The sequence below is a fragment of the Eumetopias jubatus genome, unplaced genomic scaffold (genome assembly GCF_037043125.1).
Source record: "Eumetopias jubatus isolate StellerSeaLion01/CBP00866 unplaced genomic scaffold, mEumJub1_p1.0 scaffold_15, whole genome shotgun sequence".
Classification (NCBI taxonomy): domain Eukaryota; kingdom Metazoa; phylum Chordata; class Mammalia; order Carnivora; family Otariidae; genus Eumetopias; species Eumetopias jubatus.
The window spans coordinates 30,489,333-30,510,763 of NW_028274821.1; positions in this window are offsets into that span (position 1 = coordinate 30,489,333).

A 21,431-nucleotide genomic window follows, 5' to 3' on the forward strand; every position below is an offset into this window, starting at 1 on the left:
CCTTTAGGGGCTTGATGGAACTTGAGTCCAGGTATAGGTCTAGAAGCAAAGACAGGTGGTAAGGGCTGGTCTTGAGGAGAATCAGCATTGTCTTGCAAGGAAACTACCTCAAAGGAAGCCATTACAAGTTCCTCAGGCAAAGCAGTATTAATCACAGATATGGGTGGAGTGGTGCTTCTGCTGGCAAGACAACTCATCAAAATTTAGGGGTTATGTTCCATCTCATCAAGATCTTCCCATATGTCTCCATTCCAATTTTCAGGATCCCATTCCTTTCCAATCAAATCTTCATTTTAACAGTAGACACCCTGTGAGATTGGGAATTCCATTTGTGTTGTAATTTAGCTATTTCAGGAGGAAACTCTAGGTTTGTTTTTCAGCCATCTCAGTTCTGCAGCTACAGGAGATAAGGATTTTTCTTTCTTTTTTTTTTTTTAAGATTTTATTTATTTGACAGAGAGAGACACAGCAAGAGAGGGAACACAAGCAGGGGGAGTAGGAGAGGGAGAAGCAGGCTTCCCGCGGAGCAGGGAGCCTGATGTGGGGCTCGATCCCAGGACTCTGGGATCATGACCTGAGCCGAAGGCAGACGCTTAACTGACTGAGCCACCCAGATGCCCCGCGGAGATAAGGATTTTTCAAGAGGTAGAAAACTGCAAGTAATTTGTTCAGCATCAAGCTGGGATTTCAAATCCTTGAGCACTTCCTTTTCTTTTCTCACTCTGTCCAATGCAATTAGGAGTAACTAGCCAATCTCATTATACTTGTTAGTTTGACAAAATGTTCTAAGGTACCAAATACATTGTCACCCAGGGCCATGCCTCTTATTAATATTGATTAGGGATATTCAATGGTAATATTTGTTTATCTCTATTGCTACATCATGCTGTGAACTATCAGTGTTCTCTTTCCTACTGAAAATAGAGTTATTAGTGCCTTTAAATGTAACCAGATTAGAGAACCAAATCCAGAAGCCCCAGAACCAATTCAAGAAACCCAGCTTTGAGATTGTGTTCCTCTAGAACCATTCTCAGTAGCAAAATCTGTATTAGTCGGTGTTCTCTAGAGAAATTAAACCAATAGGATATGGGGGTTGGCAAGTTTGAAATGTATTGGGCATGCCAGAAGGCTGGAAATTCAGGGATAATTTCGTGTTGCAATCTTAAGTCTGAGATACACAGGCTAGAAACTCAAGCAGGGCTTCTATGTTGCAATCTTGAGGCAGAATTGCTTCCTTCTCAAGAAACCTGACATTTTTCTTAAGGGCCTCAATTGATTTGATGAGGCATTGACATTATGGAGGGTAATCTGCTTTATTACAAGTGTACTGATGTAGATAGACAGACAGACAGAGATATGGATATAGGTACAGATATGGGCACATAAGAAGCAAACTGGAAGCATATATAACTGTTAATGGTGGTTATCCTTGATGCAGAAAGGAGAATTGGAATTACGAGGAGATTTTGCTGTGTTCCTCTGTATGTTTATGTATTGCATGGCCACAAGAGTATGTCCATGTAATACTTATAAACTGAGAGAGAGAGAGAGAGAGGAGAGGAGAGAGAGAGTACTAGACTAGATGTTCTCTAAAATGCCAGTTGTAGGAAACCTGAGCTCATGGACTGGTCCCCCAGTCTCCCCACTCCCTCTTTCCAATCTCAGTCTGGCTGGTCTCTCAAACAAGGCAGATGTGAATGTATACCTTTGAGAAGACACGTTCTACTCTGTTGCCCGAGTTGTATAGAAGTTCAGCCTGCTGAGAAAGAGAGCAAAGCACACAAGCAGACAGCGTGCATGAAGGATAAAGATTTCCTGGCATAATTGAATCTTTGGTTTCAGTTCATTACTAGGTTTGGGCTGCGTCTTGGCCCCAGGTTCTGAGAGTCACCTTTGAATCCTGATAAAAAATATCTCTGTGACTTAAGCTGTTTCTATACTGTTTTCCTACTTGTAACCAAAACTGTTGTAACTAAGTGTAGAATTATACTGATTCTACAGATGATGGTGATTTTGGTTGCCAAGAACTAATTCTCAAGAAGATTTAGTTCATATATGTTGTTCTCTGTAACCCCAGCACATAAAACTGAATTTTTTATTCTGAAGATACCTGACATATGTTAGGACAAAGTGAAGGTACAACTCACCATCTCTTTTGCTAGTTGAAAACATAGAATGGAAATAGCTCAAAAGTAAAATCAAATCTAAGTTTTGGTGAATTTATCTGAAGGTGAATTTATTTGAATTACTCTGTCAAATTAGGAAAAATGAATTAAAATATGAGGGGAAAATTAGTAATGGAGTGGAGTGCCTGGCTGGTGTAGTTGGTAGAGCATGCGACTCTTGATCTCAGGGTGATGAGTTTGAGCCCCACATGCGGTATAGAGATTACTTTAAAAAAACAAAACAGAACAGAACAAAAACATCATTTTGCTACCAGGTCTGAGTGAAGATTTAGACAATAGTGCCTAACAGTCTGTTGTCATTCCTAGACATCAAGATTTGGAAACTATCATGTGTGCCTCAGCCACTCCAGGCCAGATTCTAGTTTTAAACCTTACTGATAAACTTGCATACCTCTTGGAAACCATATTTGCTCAGAATAGTGTGGCTCACCATGCTGAACCACCAATGGTCCTTCTCATACACTGTGGGAGATGCTGCTGGGGAGGCATGCTCAGGGCTAACTCCCCAGGATGGGTATGATCCTGACTGGAAACCCTTCTAACAAGGAGAGGTGCGAAGATAGAAATAAGAAGTGCTGGGTCCCAGGGACAGTATATGGGAGTTGGCCTCTGCCTACTTATTACACTTATTACACTATGACTGGAGAGGTGTTTCCTGGAATTTTGGAGACTATGGAGACTTTGGAAACCACACTCAGAAGAGTTATGAGGAGATTTTGTTGTGTTCCTGTGTATATTTATGCATTGCCTGGCCACAAGATTATGCCCATGTAATACTTATAAACTGAGAGAGAGAGAAAGAGAGAGGAGAGGATACTAGATTAGATGTTCTCAAGAATGCCAGTTGTAGGGAGGTCTTATCAGGTATGGCAGAGCCTTCAGGAAGGGTGACTGCTGGTATTATTTTTACTGAGAGTGAACCAGAGTCTTACAGCCTTGGAAAGACTTTCTTCCCAGCAGTCGGTCAGAGAAGGGACACCAACCTCTCTTTGCCCCTTTTCTTGGGCCTGGACATTAGGGGTAAAGGTGTCCAGCAAAACGTTTCTAGGTGATGGGGGCTAAATATGATCCCTTTTGTGAGGGCAGCCCCAGAACTAAGACCAGAGGTCTCCCTCTGGTAAAGTGTGAGCTGAAGATGAGAAAATTAACATATAAATCAGATTAACTGGGTTGCAACACTTTAGACATTTATTTTCCTTTCTTTTTCTCAAAGACTTTAGTACATTCCAGTTTGAAGGTCCCAGCTCACTTTGAACTGTCCCTGGGTTTGATAGGAAACCAGGGCCCTTTGGGTATACGAGTTGGGGAACAGCACCTTCAGCACAAAAATAACAGCATTAATTATTTTTATTTATTTATTTTTTAATTAAAGCAGGTTATCATTGCCCTGTTGAGCAGTATAGGAGCAGAAGTTCGTACAAAGGGCTGTGGAATCCATCCTGGTGTGCTGGGATCTTGGTGGAGGGGTTGGGGCCCATCAGGGAATCCACTTGAATTCCAGTGACCCTCAGTGTCAGGGCCCACTTCTGTACATGTGGATGAGAAAAATTAGGTGCGCTCCAATGTAAACTCTGGCTCCCCAGGGCCAGGGCAACTGAAAGACTGCGGTTGGTCATCCTACTCAGCAGACCTGGATAGCCACAGGGATTCCCTATAGGAGCCAAAACTTCCTGCCACATGGGAAACTGAAGGCCAAAGGGTTCCCTGTGGCCTCTGATAAGGAACTGAGAGACTAAATTTGGGGCCAAGTGAGAAGATCTGGGGACTTAGAGAGGCCAGTAGAAAATCAGATCCAGTTTGAGGGGTGCTGCAGTACGATAGGCTCACTGGGGAGGGGGGAGTCATTACTATTGTTACTTTATTTGTTGCTGTGATAGAAGTTAAGGAAGGAAAAAAAACCCCAGGTAAATGAAGAACAGGTGAGGACCTTTGGAAGGCAACAGAGAGTATGAGCTTCACCTGTAGAAAGTGTTCTGAAGAAGGCAAAAGAAACTTGGGACTGGGCCTACCAAATACTGCAACCTCCTTAGGTGTCTTCTTAGCATGCATCACCATCAAATATATATATATATATATATATATATATATATATATATATATATAAAAGATTTTATTTATTTATTGATTGATGATTGATTGATTCATTTATTTATTTTTAAAGATTTTATTTGTTTGACAGAGAGAGAGACAGTGAGAGAGGGAACACAAGCAGGGGGAGTGGGAGAGGGAGAAGCAGGCTTCCCGCCAAGCAAGGAGCCCAATGCGGGGCTCAATCCCAGGACCCCGGGGTCATGACCCGAGCCTAAGGCAGACACTTAATGACTGAGCCACCCAGCCTCCCCTATTTATTTTTTAAAAAGATTTTATTTATTTGAGAGAGAGAGTGAGAGAGAGTGAGCGTGCGAGAGAGGGCCAGAGGGAGAGGGAGAAGCAGGCTCCCCGCTGAGCAGGGAGCCCCATATGGGGCTCCATCCCAGGACCCTGGGATCATGATGTGAGCCGAAGGCAGATGCTTAACTGACTCAGCCACCCAGGTGCCCCTAAAGATTTTATTTTTAAGTAATCTCTATACCCAACGTGGGGCTCGAACTCACAACCCCACGATCAAGAGTCGCATGTTCTTCTGACTGACCCAGCTAGGTGCCTGTCAAACGTATTATAATTTACTAATTTATTTTTTGTCTTCTTCACTAAAAAGTGATACTTTTGGGACCTGTTTCAATCACCATTCTACCCCCAAGTACACCTAAAATATAACAGGGCATATAACACACGTGATAGGCAATTAGAAGTTCATGCTGAATAAATGGTAAAACAAACACACACTTACCCTCTCCCATTCTCTATTCAAAAAAGTTTACTTTACTATTTTTTTTTTAAGAGAGAGAGAAAGCATGAGTAGGGAGGGGTGGAGGGAGAAGGAAAGAGAGAATCCTAAGCAGACTTCAGGCTCAGTGTGAAGCGCAACACAGGGCTCAATCTCACGACACTGAGATTATGACCTGAGCCAAAATCAAGAGCTGCATGCTTAACCAACCGAGCCATTTAGGCACCTCTCCCATTCTCCATTCAAAAAGTAAGACTATGTGACTTCTGAGGCCAGGTCATAAATGGTTACAAGGGCTGGCTTTTACACCTCTTACCCTCTCTGTCTCTCTTTCTCGGATTGCTTGCTCTGGGGAATTCAGCTGCCACGTTAAAGACATTCAAACAGCCTGGGGAAGGGCCCATGCTCCAAGCAGCTCAGGCTGAGAGGAAGCAACTAGCCAGACATTTGAGTGAGCTCCCCGGAAGTGGATCCCTTTAACCACAGTCAAGCTCAGATGATCTCAGATGCCTAGGCTTTAAGTGTCCCAGCTGAGGACGTGGCTGAGAAGAGACAATTTCTACTGTGTCTTGTCTCAATTTTTGATTCAGAGACCAATCTACTAAATGTTTGTTTTGTTTTAAACCACTAAGTTTTGGGGTATTTGTTAAGCAGTAAGAGATAAGAAATACACAAGTGATGCTATGTGACTTCTGAGGATAAGTCACAAGAACTAGCTTCTGCCTGGGGCTCATGATTGTAGCCCTGGATGACATCTTGACTGCACCCTTGTGAGAGACTGTGTCAGAAACACCTGGCTCACCTGCTTCCACAGTATCTGTGAATGGTAATAAAATGTACTGTTGTCTGAAGCCTCCTGAGTACTGGGGTAATTTGCCCAGTAGCAGTAGATAGCTCACACGTCACCATCACAATCCCAACCTCTGCTTTCAGTTTCCCCTTAGCACCTGTTACTGTCTGACATACCAGGCCTTTTACTAATTTATTTCTGTCTTCTCTGCTAGAATCTAAGATCCATGTTTATTATTTTTTAAATCTGTTTTAGTCATTGTTTCACACCCCAGTTCCTAGAACACAATCTGGCACACATGATGGATAATCACTGTTTATGTGGGATAAATGAATGACGACAGCAACCACAAAGACTCGACCCTTTCCCTCCCCTTTTCACCGCTAAAGAATCCCATGATGAGGGAAAACTCTGGCAGGAATTTTTGCCCAACAGGGCTAGAGGAATACATTTGCTTTTTTTTTTTTTTTGCCTTTCCTGCTCAAACTATATTTGTATCACCTCTTGAATTACTCAGTGGCATTTATTTGTTCATTCACCAATTAACTGATTCCACATCTTGGGTGGGTAACTTAGAGGGCATCACCCTAAAAACTGGACAACCTCCTCTCTCCATGATAAGAAAGTACCAGCTATATTACTTGTAAAGTTGTGTTCTACCCTAAACTCCCGTGGGTGTAACTGGAGGTTGCAGTAACTGAAGATGATCAGTGGGAGAGCCGCCTCCTCCCCACCAAAATTGTGACACTATTTTTTTCTGCCTCACTGTCTTCCTCCTCCCTAAAAAATCAAATGAGCCCAGGATAAGCCTGGCACCTTTCACTTTGATTCCTCACCCAAGAGCTCCAGTCTGGAGAGTCTGGAGCTCTTGGGTGAGGAAGCTCCCTCTTCTTCAACATATTCACACCCACTTCTACCCTAACATAACCAGCTCCCTCCAGCAACAACCCGTCAAGCTTCTGTGCCAGTCCCCTCCTCTGAATCTCAGACACCGTTTCTTCCTGGTTTAATACACTTTCAAACATGAAGCCAAAAATATATATATTTAGACCATATTTTTCACTTATAGGAAAGAATATTTATAACAAGCAAGATGACAAAAACAATAAAATACGCAAGAACATATTTCAGTAAGTAAAGGAAACTTTGATCTCTTTCCCTTTGAAGATGTCTATAACTCTTTTTCATTTTCTTCTAGAAATCCCGTGGGCTCTAAAATATAAAAGCATACAAGGCCAGTGAAAACTGTAACACATTACCATTATATGTGTGAGAGGTAGGATAAATAGGAGTTCATAGAAATTTTTACTACAAACACCGGCATGTGGTTTCACCATTAGGTGGGAATCTTAGGGAGATACATTATTCCTGCACTAGTGAGAGTCCTTGTGTGGATCCAGTGAAGACAGGAGGTCCCAGTGGAGGCAGGAACCTAGACTCCTGGGAGATAATGTTTTCTATGGCACCATTTGAGGTTGATCTAGGGCTTTAAAAAAAAAGAAACAAAAAACCCTGTTAGAAAATGATGAAGCCAAGATGAGCAAGACTGCTGATCAGTGATGGAAAAAACAAATGTGCTGCCTAAGACATTGGAGAAACACCAGGCCTATTCCTTTAGGTTCCTTGAGGGCCACTCCCAAACCAATCTCCCCAGATGTCGGACTCTCTCCCTCCTCAGGAATAGAAGCTCCCACCTCTTGCTTTGACCTTTTTGACCCACTCTCTCCCACATGCTCCTGTTTGCTTCCCACTCCCTCAAGGCTAAGGGGGGGTAAGATGTGTTAAGCTACTCTAAATACCCCAGTGTCATCTTAGAGAAAGGGAAGAAGTCTGAAAGATAATTTTCTTCTGAAGACAGTAATCTAAAAGAGACCATTTATCTGGAAGAGACTAAGATACTATTAATTATCAAACTTAAAATGCCTGATACCAACTTGTGGACTACAACTGGGATGTACACTTTTAGGGAGTTCAGATACTATGAATACCTAAAAGTGTAGGATGAGGCCTAGACCAGGAGGCCAGGGAAGGCTTACCCAAGAACAGAACACGTAATATGTAGAGGATTAGAGTTATCTAGGTGAAGATGAGGAAGGAAGAGCTTTCCACGGAGAGAGAATAGAAGGACAAAGGCCCTGTGATGGAAAGGAGCAAGACAGAAAAAAGGGGATTAAAAAAAGGTTACTTGGTCAGAGCTGAGAGAGTGAGGCATAAGTTCATGGAAGATGAATCTGGAGGGGTAGGTAGTGTAGGTAGGTGGGTAGGGGTCAGACAGCGCAGAGTTTTATAATCCCTGATAAAGAGCTCTGTTTTATCTTATCAGCAATGGGAAGTCACTGAAATGCTTCACAAAACTTACATTTGCTGCACTGTAAAAGATGGATCCATGGGGGTGAAGGTGAGGTGGTCTACATTTGATAAATGTAGATTAGTTAGGAAGCTACTGTGGCTTGATTTTTTTGTCTGGCAGGGGGAGTTAAAAAATCTATTATTTTACTCAAAATAATTCTTTAAAAAAAAGTTTTTTTTTTAAAGTAAACTCTAGGCCCAATGTGGGGTCAGCCCCAAGATTAAGAGTCATATGCTCTACTGACTGAACCAGCCAGGCATCCTTCAAAATAATTCTTTTTTTTTTCATAATTGAGTTTTTACTGGTTGTTCTGAGGATCAGTATAGACATTTTAATTTGTACACAATTCTTTTCTTAATAGACTATTTTTAAAAAGATTTATTTTATTATTTATTTGAGAGAGAGAGAGCGCAACTGGGGTGGGGGGTGGAGAGGGAGAGGGAGAGAGAATCTCAGGCAGACCCTGAGCTGAGCACAGAGCCCAACTGGGGTTCGATCCCACTACCCTGAGCTGAAACCAAGAGTTGATCGCTCAACTGACTGCACCACCCAGGTGCCCTAATTTGTACACAATTCTTTTCTTTTTTTTTTCTTTCTTTCTTTCTTTCTTTCTTTCTTTCTTTCTTTCTTTCTTTCTTTCTTTCTTTCTTTTCTTTCTTTCTTTCTTTTTCTCTTTTTCTTTCTTTCTTTCTTTCTTTCTTTCTTTTTCTTTCTTTCTTTTTTAAGATTTTATTTATTTATTTGACAGAGAGATAGAGAGAGAGCACAAGTAGGCAGAGAGGCAGGCAGAGGGAGAGGGAGAAACAGACTCCTGCTGAGCAGGGAGCCAGATACGGGGCTTGATTCCAGGACCCTGGGATCATGACCTAAACCGAAGGCAGATGCTTAACCAACTGAGCCACCCAGGCACCCCATGTACACAATTCTTAATGTACCTATGGAAAATCTAAAAAATCATGTTGTGATTCTTTTCTAGAAGTTATTCCAGTGACTTTCCAGCTTAAAATTTGGAGGCAAATTTTCCTTAACCGTATATCAAATACCATTATCTTCAAATGTTGATATGCTGTTGCACTGTTAAGACCCATTGATTCACATTTTATTTTATTTTTTTAAATTAATTTTTTTGATTCACATTTTAATATTATATACACTATATACTCAAATTTTCAATCTTGCACAGCACATTAACAAAGTTACTAGGAAAACTGGACTACCATGACCAAGATGTTACAGAGTGCACAAAACTCTGACAGGGAGAGCCAAGATCAAGGAATGGTTTTCTTTAGGAAACAATTCTACCAAAAACAACACGGGAATAAGAGTAATTTAAAATATTCAAGACATATTAAATGCATGACTGACTCCAAATGGCCATTTAGTATGCTTTGTATTATAGGATATAAAAATTACCCAAGCTGACACCCAAGACAATGAAAGCCTCCCATAATCAATATCCCACTATTTTCTGGTTGTACCAAAAAATAAACAACCAGCAAATGATTTCACCTCTTAAAAAAAAGCATTTACACTTAAAAAAAATGGGATGAGGTGAGATTCCCTCCTTCTTAACAGTTTCTAGAGCTACTAAAAAACTTGCATTTACAAAATAGTTGATAACCATATTCCTCTGGATTATACAAGAAGGGAGACAAGGACCACTGAAAGACAGGGTATGTATTAGTCAGGCGGCACTTCTTTCTTGATTCATCAGAGGCTGGACTCCCCTCGTTTTCAGTTTCTCCGTTTTCTTCCAGGTAAGTCTTCTTTCGTTTCTTGGTTAGCCACTTTGCACTTTTTTGTCTGAAGATTTATCCTTTCTGGCTGCCTTTTTGGCATCATTTTCACTCTTAAAGGAGCAGGTTCGGCCAACACCCACGCTGATCTCCTCTTGGGCTGCTCCTTAGCCGCCCCTCTGCCAGGCTGTCCTGCCTCTTGGGTATGGTGGCAGTGGGGCGGGTGCGGGCTGGGTGCGGGTGGGTCCAGTCCCGTGGGCCAGCCAGAGCCCTTGTGAAGTGGGGCTGCCTGCCACAGCCGCTCCTCCTACCGCTGGAGCGCCGCTCAAAATAACTCTTAATAATCTTGTCTTTCTGTTGTGTTATTACTTTGTAGTGTTTTATCAAATCTTATTCTAATATTTTAAATAGAACTGTATTAAATCTATATATTTATCTAATGAGTACTGTTACCTTTCCTGTATTGAACTAAACAAATGAGCTATGTAAAGCCTAAAGCTCTTAACCTAGTCTTTGCTTTTTTTAAGATTGTGTTTATTTATTTGAGAGAGAGGAAGAGAGAGAGAGCACGAGCGAGCAGGGGGAGGGGCAAAGGAAGAGGGAGAGGCAGACTCCCCGCTCAGTGGAGAGCCAGACATGAGGCTTGATCTTAGGACCGTGGGATCAGGGCCTGAGTGAAAGGCAAATTTTGACTTACTGAGCCACCCAGGCCACCCAGTCTTTTTTTTTTTTTTTTTTAAAGATTGAGTCTTGAACCCAATTGTGGATTTCAAACTCACAACCCCGAGATCAAGAGTTGCAGGCTGTATTGACAGAGCCAGCCAGGCGCCCCAGCCTCAATCTTAACTATCAATTATCACTGTTTTAAACAGTTTTCCTGTAACAAAAACAAACAAAAAACCCCACAAAAAACAAACAAAAACTACAACAAAAACAAACCAAAAAAAACCCAAACAAACAACAAAAAAGAAAAGTTACTGAACCACAATTCAACTATCTCATACAGGATTAAAAACCCCCATAAAACTAAACTAAACTAAACTGAGTTTGAGCCAAGCCGCTCCACTCCTCCAAAATATTCAGTGATTTTCTGTGGTATAAGCCTTACAGAAAAGCCTTATTTTGTACCCTCCAGTTTTGTTAGTATCATTCACATTAAAAAGTAATGTCTATTGCTTGCAACTAACTAAGAAACCAAACGTTCTTATTTAGGGTAACTCGCCGTACTTGATAACAGTCTCCAGAGAGGAGAAATATTCTCAAAGATATTGTATAAACAAATGCCGCCAAAGAAAATGTTCCAACTTTTTCAAAACATGGTATTAGTAGGGAGTACCTCAGCTATCAAGGGTCATGCTGGGGAAGCGGAGGTCCAGTTCAGATAGAGAAGATAGACCTCTCTGAGTACCTGAGGCATTTAGCTGAGCTCCAGAAAGGCCACACCTTAGCAATATGGACCAACTGAGAAGAGGCCACGATGTCCTGGGATGAAACACAAAAGAGAAATTAAGCCTGTCTTAATCAAGAATAAAACCAGGGGCACCTGGGTGGCTCCATGGTTAAGCATTTGCCTTCAGCTCAGGTCATGATCCCAGGGTCCTGGGATCGAGCCCCGCGTTGGGCTCCCTGCTCGGCGAGAAGCCTGCTTCTCCCTCTCCCACTCCCCCTGCTTGTGTTCCCTCTCTCGCTGTGTCTCTCTCTGTCAAATAAATAAATAAAATCTTTAAAAAAAATAAAAAAGAATAAAACCAAACCTGAAGAGATCAAAAGGATTTATCAGTCATTTAACAGCAGGTCAGAACAACATCTTTTAAAGGATGACAACATAATCCAGACTCCTTGTGACATATCATGCAAAATGTCCAGCATGGGATAAAAAAATTATGAGATGTGTAAAAGAGGAACAGTATAACCCACAATTAAGGAACAAAGCAGTCAAAATAATCTAGATGTTCTAATTAGCAGATAGGGGGCAGTGAAACTATAAATGTGTTCAAGGACATAAGGAAAAGCATATAATAGGTAAAAAGATGCAAACTCTAAGCAGAGAAGTGGAAAGAATTAAGAAAGAACCACATGGAAACCCAAGAAATGAAAAGAACAAGATCTGAAATGAAAACTTCATGGAATGGTCTTTTTCCTTTTTTGTTTTTTTAAATTCAATTAACTAACATATAGTGTATTATTAGTTTCAGGGGTAGAATTCAGTGATTCATCAGTTGGATATATACCCAGTGCTCATTACATGAAGGCTCTCCTTAAAGCCCATCACCCAGTTACCCCAATCCCCTCACCCACTTCCCCTCCAGCAACCCTCAGTTTGTTTCCCATAGTTAAGAGTCTCATGGTTTATCTGCCTTTCCTCTTATTTTTCCATCCCTACCCTATGATCATTTGTTTTGTTTCTTAAATTCCACCTATGAGTGAAATCATATGATAACTGTCTTTCTCTGACTGACTTATTTCACTTGGCATAATACCCTCTAGCTATCCATGTTGTTGCAAATGGTAAGATTTCATTTTTTTGATGGCTGAGTGATATTCCATTGTATATATATATACCACATCTATTTTATCCATTCATCTGTCAGTGGATATCTGGGCTCTTTCCATAGTTTGACTATTTTGGACACTGCTGCTATAAATATTAGGGTACACATGCCCCTTCCAATCAGTATGTTTGTATACTTTGGGTAAATACCTAGTAGTGCAATTGCTGGGTCTTACGGTAGCTCTATTTTTAACATTTTGAGGAACCTTCATACTGTTTTCCAGAGTGGTTGTAACAGCTTACATTCCCACCAACAGTATAAGAGGGTTCCCCTTTTTCTGTATCCTCATCAACATCTGTTGTTTCCTGAGTGGTGAATTTTAGCCATTCTGACCAGTGTGAGGTGGTATTATCTCATTGTGGTTTTGATTTATAGTTCCCTGGTGCCGAGTGATGTTGAGCAATTTTGCATGTGTCTGTCGGCCATGTGTATGTGTTCTTTGGAGAAATGTCTATTCATGACTTTTGCCCATTTCTTGACTGGATTATTTGCTTTTTGGGTGTTGAATTTGATAAGTTCTTTGTAGATTTTAGATACTAGCCCTTTACCTGACGAGACATTTGCAGATATCTTCTCCCATTCTATAGGTTGTCTTTTAGTTTTGTTGGCTGTTTCCTTTGCTGTGCAAAAGCTTTTTATCTTGATGAAGTCCCAATAGTTCATTTTTGCCCTTGCTTCCCTTGCCTTTGGCGATGTTTCTAGGAAGAAGTTGCTGCGGCTGAGGTCGAAGAGGTTGCTGCCTGTGTTCTCCTTTAGGATTTTGATGGACTCCTGTCTCACATTGAGTTCTTTCAACCATTTTGAGTCTATTTTTGTGTGTGGTGTAAGGAAACGGTCCAGTTTCATTCTTCTGCATGTGGCTGTTCAATTTTCCCAACACCATTTGTTGAAGAGACTGTCTTTTTTCTATTGGACATTGTTCTCTGCTTTGTCAAAGATTAGTTGACCATAGAGTTGAGGGTCCATTTCTGGGCTCTTGATTCTGTTCCATTGATCTATGTGTCTGTTTTTCTGCCAGTACCATACTGTCTTGATGATTACAGCTTTGTAAGAGAGCTGAGAGTCCGGAATTGTAATGCCGCCAGCTTTGCTTTTCTTTTTGAACATTCCTCTGGCTATTCGGGGTCTTTTCTGGTTCCATACAAATTTTAGGATTATTTGTTCCATTTGTTTGAAAAAAGTAGATGGTATTTTCATGGGGATTGCATTGAATGTGTAGATTGCTCTAGGTAGCATTGACATCTTCACAATATTTGTTCTTCCAATCCATGAGCATGGAACATTTTTCCATTTCTTTGTGTCTTCCTCAATTTCTTTCATGAGTATTTTATAGTTTTCTGAGTACAGATCCTTTGCCTCTTTGGTTAGATTTATTTCTAGGTATCTTATGGTTTTGGGTGAAATTGCAAATGGGATCGACTCCTTAATTTCTCTCTCTTCTGTCTTGTTGTTGGTGTATAAGAACGCTACTGATTTCTGTGCATTGATTTTATATCCTGCCACTTTACTGAATTCCTGTATGAGTTCTAGCAGTTTTGGGGTGGAGTCTTTTGGGTTTTCCACATGAAGTATCATATCATCTGCAAAGGGTGAGAGTTTGACTTCTTTGCCGATTTGGATGCTTTTGATTTCTTTTTGTTCTCTGATTGCTATGGCTAGGACTTCTAATACTATGTTGAATAGCAGTGGTGACAGTGGACATCCCTGCCACGTTCCTGACCTTAGGGGGAAAGCTCTCAGTTTTTCACCACAGAGAATGATATTCGCTGTAGGTTTTTCATAGATGGCTTTTATGATATTGAGGTATGTACCTTCTATGCCTATACTCTGAAGAGTTTTGATCAAGAAAGTATGCTGCACTTTATCAAATGCTTTTTCTGCATCTATTGAGAGGATCATATGATTCTTGTTCTTTCTTTTGTTAATGTAGTGTGTCATGTTGATTGATTTGCAGATGTTGAACCAACCTTGCAGCCCAGGGATAAATCCCTCTTGGTTATGGTGAATAATCCTTTTAATGTACTGTTGGATCCTATCGGCTAGTATTTTGGTGAGAATATTTGCATCCATGTTCATCAAGGATATTGGTGTGTAATTCTCCTTTTTGATGGGGTCTTTGTCTGGTTTGGGGATCAAGGTAATGGTGGCCTCATAAAATGAGTTTGGAAGGTTTCCTTCCATTTCTATTTTCTGGAACAGTTTCAGAAGAATAGGTATTAATTCTTCTTGAAATGTTTGGTAGAATTCCCCTGGGAAGCCATCTGGCCCTGGGCTTTTGTTTGTTGGGAGATTTTTGATGACTGCTTCAATTTCCTTAGTGGTTATAGGTGTGTTCAGGTTTTCTATTTCTTCCTGGTTCAGTTTTGGTAGTTGATACCTCTCTAGGAATGCATCCATTTCTTCCAGATTATCTAATTTGCTGGCATAGTGTTGCTCATAATATGTTCTTATAATTGTTTGTATTTCTTTGGTGTTGGTTGTGATCTCTCCTCTTTCATTCATGATTTTGTTGATTTGGGTCATTTCTCTTTTCTTTTTGAGAAGTCTGGCCAGGGGTTTATCAATCTTGTTAATTCAAAGAAACATCTAGTTTTGTTGATCTGTTCTACTGTTCTTTTAGTTTCTATTTCATTGATTTCTGCTCTGATCTTTATTATTTCTCTTCTCCTGCTGGGTTTAGGCTTTATTTGCTGTTTTTTTCTCTAGCTTCTTTAGGTGTAGGGTTAGGTTGTGTATTTGAGACCTTTCTTGTTTCTTGAGAAAGGCTTGTATTGCTATATACTTTCCTCTTAGGACTGCCTTTGCTGCATCCCAAAGATTTTGAACAGTTGTGTTTTCATTTTCATTGACTTCCATGAATTTTTTAAATTCTACTTTAATTTCCTGGTTGACGCATTCATTCTTTAGTAGGATGCCCTTTAGCCTCCATGTATTTGAGTTCTTTCTGACTTTCCTCTTGTGATTGAGTTCTAGTTTCAAAGCATTGTGGTCTGAAAATATGCAGGGAATAATCCCAATCTTTTGGTACCGGTTGAGACCTGATTTGTGACGTAGGATGTGATCTATTCTGGAGAATGTTCCATGGGCACTAGAGAAGAATGTGTATTCTGTTGCTTTGGGATGGCATGTTCTGAATATGTCTGTGAAGTCCATTTGGTCCAGTGTTTCATTTAAAGTCTTTATTTCCTTGTTGATCTTTTGCTTAGATGGTCTGTCCATTTCAGTCAAGGGGGGTGTTAAAATCCCCCACTATTATTGTATTGTTGTTGATGTGTTTCTTTGCTTTTTTTATTAATTGGCTTATATGATTGGCTGCTCCGATGTTAGGGGCATAGATATTTACAATTATTAGATCTTCTTGTTGGATAGACCCTTTAAGTAGGATATAGTATCCTTTCTCATCTCTTATTACAGTCTTTGGATTAAAATCTAATTTGTCTGATATAAGGATTGCCACCCCAGCTTTCGTTTGGTGTCCATTAGCATGGTAAATGGTTTTCCACCCCCTCACTTTCAATCTGGGGGTGTCTTTGGGTCTAAAATGAGTCTCTTGCAGACAGCATATCGATGGGTCTTGTTTTTTAATCCAATCTGATAGCCTGTGTCTTTTGATTGGGGCATTTAGCCCATTTACATTCAGGGTAACTATCGAAAGATATGAATTTAGTGTGATTGTATTGCCTGTAAGGTGACTGTTACTGTATATTGTCTGTGTTCCTTTCTGGTCTATGCTGCTTTTAGGCTGTCTCTTTGCTTAGAGGACCCCTTTCAATATTTCTTGTAGGGCTGGTTTCATGTATGCAAATTCCTTTAGTTTTTGTTTGTCCTGGAAACTTTTTATGTCTCCTTATATTTTCAGTGACAGCCTAGGTGGATATAGTATTCTTGGCTGCATATTTTTCTCGTTTAATGTTCTGAATATATCATGCCAGTCCTTTCTGGCCTGCCATGTCTCTCTGGATAGGTCTGTTGTCAATCTAATATCTCTACTATTATAGGTTACATATCTCTTCTCCTGTGCCACTTTCAGGATTTTCTCTTTGTCTCTGAGACTCATAAGTTTTACTATTAGATGTTGGGGTGTTGACCTATTTTTACTGATTTTGAGAGGAGTTCTCTGTGCCTCCTGGATTTTGATGCCTGTTTCCTTCCCCACATTAGGGAAGTTCTCTCTTCTAATTTGCTCCAAAATACCTTCTGCCCCTCTCTCTCTTTCTTCTTCTTCTGGGATCCCAATTATTCTAATGTTGTTTTGTATTATGGTATCACTTATCTCTCGAATTCTGCTCTCGTGACCCAGTAGTTGTTGATCTCTCTTTTTCAGCTTCTTTATTTTCCAATATTTGGTCTTCTATATCACTGATTCTCTCTTCTGCCTTATTTATCCTAGCAGTTAGTGCCCCCATTTTTTATTGCACCTCATTAATAGACTTTTTGATTTCGACTTGGTTAGATTTTAGTTCTTGTATTGCTCCAGAAAGCCTTTCTCTAATAACTTCCATGCTTTTTTCAAGCCCAGCTAGTATCTTTAAAATCATGATTCTGAACTCTAGGTCCTGCATTGTACTAATGTCCGTATTGAGTAGGCCCCTGGCAGACGGTACTACCCCTTTTTCTTTTTGTGTAGGTGATTTTTTCCATCTAGTCATTTTGTCCAGAGGAGCATAGATGAGTGAGAGAACAAAATGCTAACAGGGTAACAACGTCCCCAGAAAATATACACTAAACAAATCAGAAAAGACCTGAAACCAGGGGAAAAGAAAGGGAAAGAAAGAAAACGAAAGAGAAAAAAAAGAAAAGGATAAAGATAAAAAAAAAAACAGAACAAAACAAAACAAAAAACAGAATATGATCAAATATGATCAGGCTGGTTCATAGATCAGTGCCACACACTAGATTTTGGGCGCATTTTGGTCTGTTAGAAAAAAGTGCCTCCCAAAATTTTAAAGAAAGAAAGACTTATATATGTACAAAATAAGTGTTGATACAATGAAGGGATTGAATATAATTGTAAAGATGAAAATTATAAAAAATTTTATAAAAGGAATTGATAAGATAAGAAGTTGTTTGAAAAAAGAAAGAAGAGGATGTAAAAAAAAGAAAGAAAGAAAGAAAAAAAAGGGGAGAGAATGTGATCAGGCAGGAGACTAGAACAAAGCCATACACTAGAGATTTAGGGTATATTTTGATCTGTTAGAAGAAACTGTATCTCAAAATTTTAAAGAGAGAACAATATATATATACACCAAAAATAAGCATAACTACTATGAAGGGATAGAATATGACTCTAAAAATGAAAAATATTTTTTAAAGGGATTGATAAGATGTTGATAGAAAAAGAAAAATTAAAAAAAAACAGTTAAAAAAATTAACTTTGAAAGACTGAAGAATCATGGTAAAAAAGCTGTGAATTCTATGTGTAGCATTCCCCTAGTGCTGGAGTTCTGCCATTCTCATTGACCGGTAAAGTTGGTCTTGGCTGGCTGTTCTTGCTGATATTCTGGGGGACAGGCCTTTTGCCATGGTTTCCAAATGTCATTGCCGGAGGTGGAATTGCCCCACCCTTGTCGTTCCGGGCTAAGTAATCTGCTGGGGTTTGCTCTCGGGAGCTTTTGTTCACTGCAAGCTTTCCGTACAGCTTTGGAGGACAAGAGTGAAAATTGCGGCCTCCCAATCTCCGCCCCAGAGGAGCCGCTGAGAACTCGGGTCCCCACTGCTGTGTACCCCCAGAGAAAAGCAGTCAATCACTCCCGTCTCCCCGGTCTCCAGCTGCACTCCGTGCTCACTCGGCCTGTGACCGAGCGTTTCTATCTCTGGCACCCAACTTGGTGTGGAGTCTCCAAACCCAGCAGATCCCTGCGGTGTGCTCCCACGCCGCTCCTCCCAGGGGAGGAAGGGGAGTCTCCCTGGATCTGCCACTTGTTGGGTCCCTGCTGGAGGAGCAGTGGCCCGACTGGGCCGCGGATCACAGTTTATGGCAACCCCAAGCTGAGAGCCCGCGCCTCGGCTCCGTCTCTGCAGTCGCCTTCTCTGCTCTGATACCTGGGAGCTCTGCCCACTCAGGCATCCCCGGTCTTTCTGTGACCCTGAGGGTCCCGAGACCACACTGTCCCGTGAGGTTTCCACCCCCCGCTTAGCCACTGGAGCGATGTCCCTCAGCGGAGCCGACTTCTAAAATTTCCGATTTTTGCTCTGAGTCTCTATCACTTGCCAGAAGCAGCTGACGGAGGCCCCCTCCCTCGCCTTCTATCCTCCCAAATATCACCTCAGATTCACTTCTCTGCACGTCCTACCTTCCAGTAAGTGGTCGCTTTTCTGTTCAGAGAGTTGCTGCTATTCTTTCATGCCAGTCCTCTCTGGCCTGCCAAGTCTCTGTTGTCAGGTCTGTTGCCAGTCCTATGTTTCTACTCTTGTAGGTTAAAAACCTCTTGTCCCTAGCTGCTTTCAGGATTTTCTCTTTCTCTCTGAAATTTTCAAGCTTCACTATTATATGTTGAGGTGTCGACCTATTTTTATTGATTTTAAGGAGGGGTTCTCTGTGCCTCCTGGACTTGAATGTGTGTTTCCTTCTCCAGATTAGGGAAGTTCTCAGCTATAATTTGTTCAAATAAACCTTCTGCCCCTTCCCTCTTCATCTGGAACCCCTGTCATCCAGATATTATTTTACTTTATGGAACTGCTGATTTCTCGAATTCTCCCTTCATGACCTAGTAGTTGTCTTTTTCTCTTTTCAGCTTCTTTATTCTCCATCATTTTGTCTTCTATATCAGTGACACTCTCTTGTGCCTCATTTATCCTTGCTGATAGAGCCTCCACTTTTTATTGCATCTCAGTAATAGCAGCCTGACTAGATTGTAGTTCATTAATTTCTTCAGTAGGGCATTCTCTAGTGTCTTTTATGCTTTTCTTCAAGCCCAGCTAGTATCTTTATAATCATTGTTTTAAATTCTAGTTCAGACATTTTACTTATATCCATATTCCTTTAATCCCTGCCAGTGAGTAATATCCCCTTCTGTGTTTAGTGGAGAATTTCTCCATCTTGTCATTATGCCCAGAAAAGGATAGAAGAAATAGAAGAAAGAGAGATAAGCAAAAATACCAACAAAAACAACAGAAAAAAAGAACAAACCACAAGAAAACAAAAACAAAACAAGAAAAAAATCAAACCAGAAACAAAACAGACAAAGCAAAATACTAGATGTTGTGTGTATTTTGGTTTGTTTGTTAAAAGAAACCAGATCCCAAAATAGGAAAGAAAGACAAACTTATACATACGAAAATAAAGTAAAATTCAATGGGGGCGCCTGAGTGACTCAGTCATTAAGTGTCTGCCTTCGGCTCAGGTCATGATCTCGGGGTCCTGGGATCGAGCCCCGCATCAGGGTCCCTCCTCAGCGGGAAGCCTGCTTCTCCCTTTCCCACTCCCCCTGCTTGTGTTCCCTCTCTCGCTGTGTCTCTCTGTCAAATAAATAAATAAAATCTTAAAAAAAAATAAAATTCAATGAATGGAAACCAAAAATAAAAATATATATACATAAGTATATATAAAAAATAAAAATTAGAAAAGAATAAGAGAAAAAAAGAAAATAGCTAAAAAAAAAAACCAAACAGAACAACTAAAGAATAACAAATCATGAATGCTATATACTGTTTTCTCCAAGAGCTGAAGTTTTGCAGTTCTCTATTGATCAGTAAACTTAGTGGTAGCCTGTTGTTCCTGCTGATCTTCTTGGAGTGGGGACTGTTGTGATGATTCACAGGTGCTCCTGCCCTTGTGGAATTTTGCCTCCCTTTTCAGGGGGCCTGGCTCCAGATTATCTTATGTGGTGCTGTTTTGCTCTCTGAAGGCTTTCAGCACTGATGAGGGGGATGAAAATGGTGGCACCCCACTCTCTAGACCCAGAGATGAAAGTTCACACCCCACTCTACAGTGAGCGCTGAAAGAAAAGCAATCACTTTTTTCTCCCTGGTTTTGCATCTGAACTCTGCGTTCACTCAGCTTGTGACTGAGCATTTTTATCTCAGTCATGTGACTGAGCTTCAAGTCTCCAAATTCTAGGGACTCCCATGGTGCGGACCCACGCCCTTACTCCTGGGGGAAGGTGGGGGTCTTATTACACTTCTGCCTTTTGCTGGACCCCTGCCCAGAGAGTGGTCATGAGACCATGAAGCAGTTCGCCGTTTATGGCAACACCAAGCAGAAAGCCGGTGCCTAGACTTGCTGTTTTCAGCTGGCTTCCCTGCTCTGATGCCTGGGAACTCTGCCACACTCAGGCACCTCTGTTCTTATGACCCTGGGGATTCTAAGACAATCCTGTCTCACCTGGGATTCCACCCCGCTCCACCACCTGAGCACCTTTAAGCCAGGGACGTCCCCCACTGTAGTAGACTTCTAAAAGTTCTGATTTTGTGCTCTGCTGCTTATAATTGTGGTAGCCCCCTCGATCCAGCTCCCTCCTGCTGCTGTATCCTCGCCCTGGTTTCAAGTCTCCACACCTCCTACATTCCAAAAAGTGGTTGCTTTTCCAGTTATAGAATTGCATCATTTCTTTTCTCAGATCTCCCATTGATTTGACAGGTATTCAGAATGATTTGATAACTATCTAACTGAATTCCAGGGACCAGACAGACTTAGGGTCCCCTACTCCTCCACCATCTTAACTCCTCTGCACACAGGATTCTTAGTGGATAGAGTATTTTATCCTGTAATGTCATGTTCTACCCTTTTAGTGTTTGGCTTTTTCAGTTTAGCATGTTTCAAGGTTTATGTGTATTGTAGTATGTATCAGTACTTTCTTCCTTTTTATGGCCTAAGTTATATTGTATTTTACAAATATATCATTTTATTTATCCATTCGTCTGTTGATGGACATTTAGGTTGTTTCCATCTTCTGGCTATTGTGAATATTGCAGTTATGACCTTTGTACTTGTTTTTGTTTGAACATTCTTTAAATTTGGGGGGCACAGGTACAGAAGTATAATTGCCACA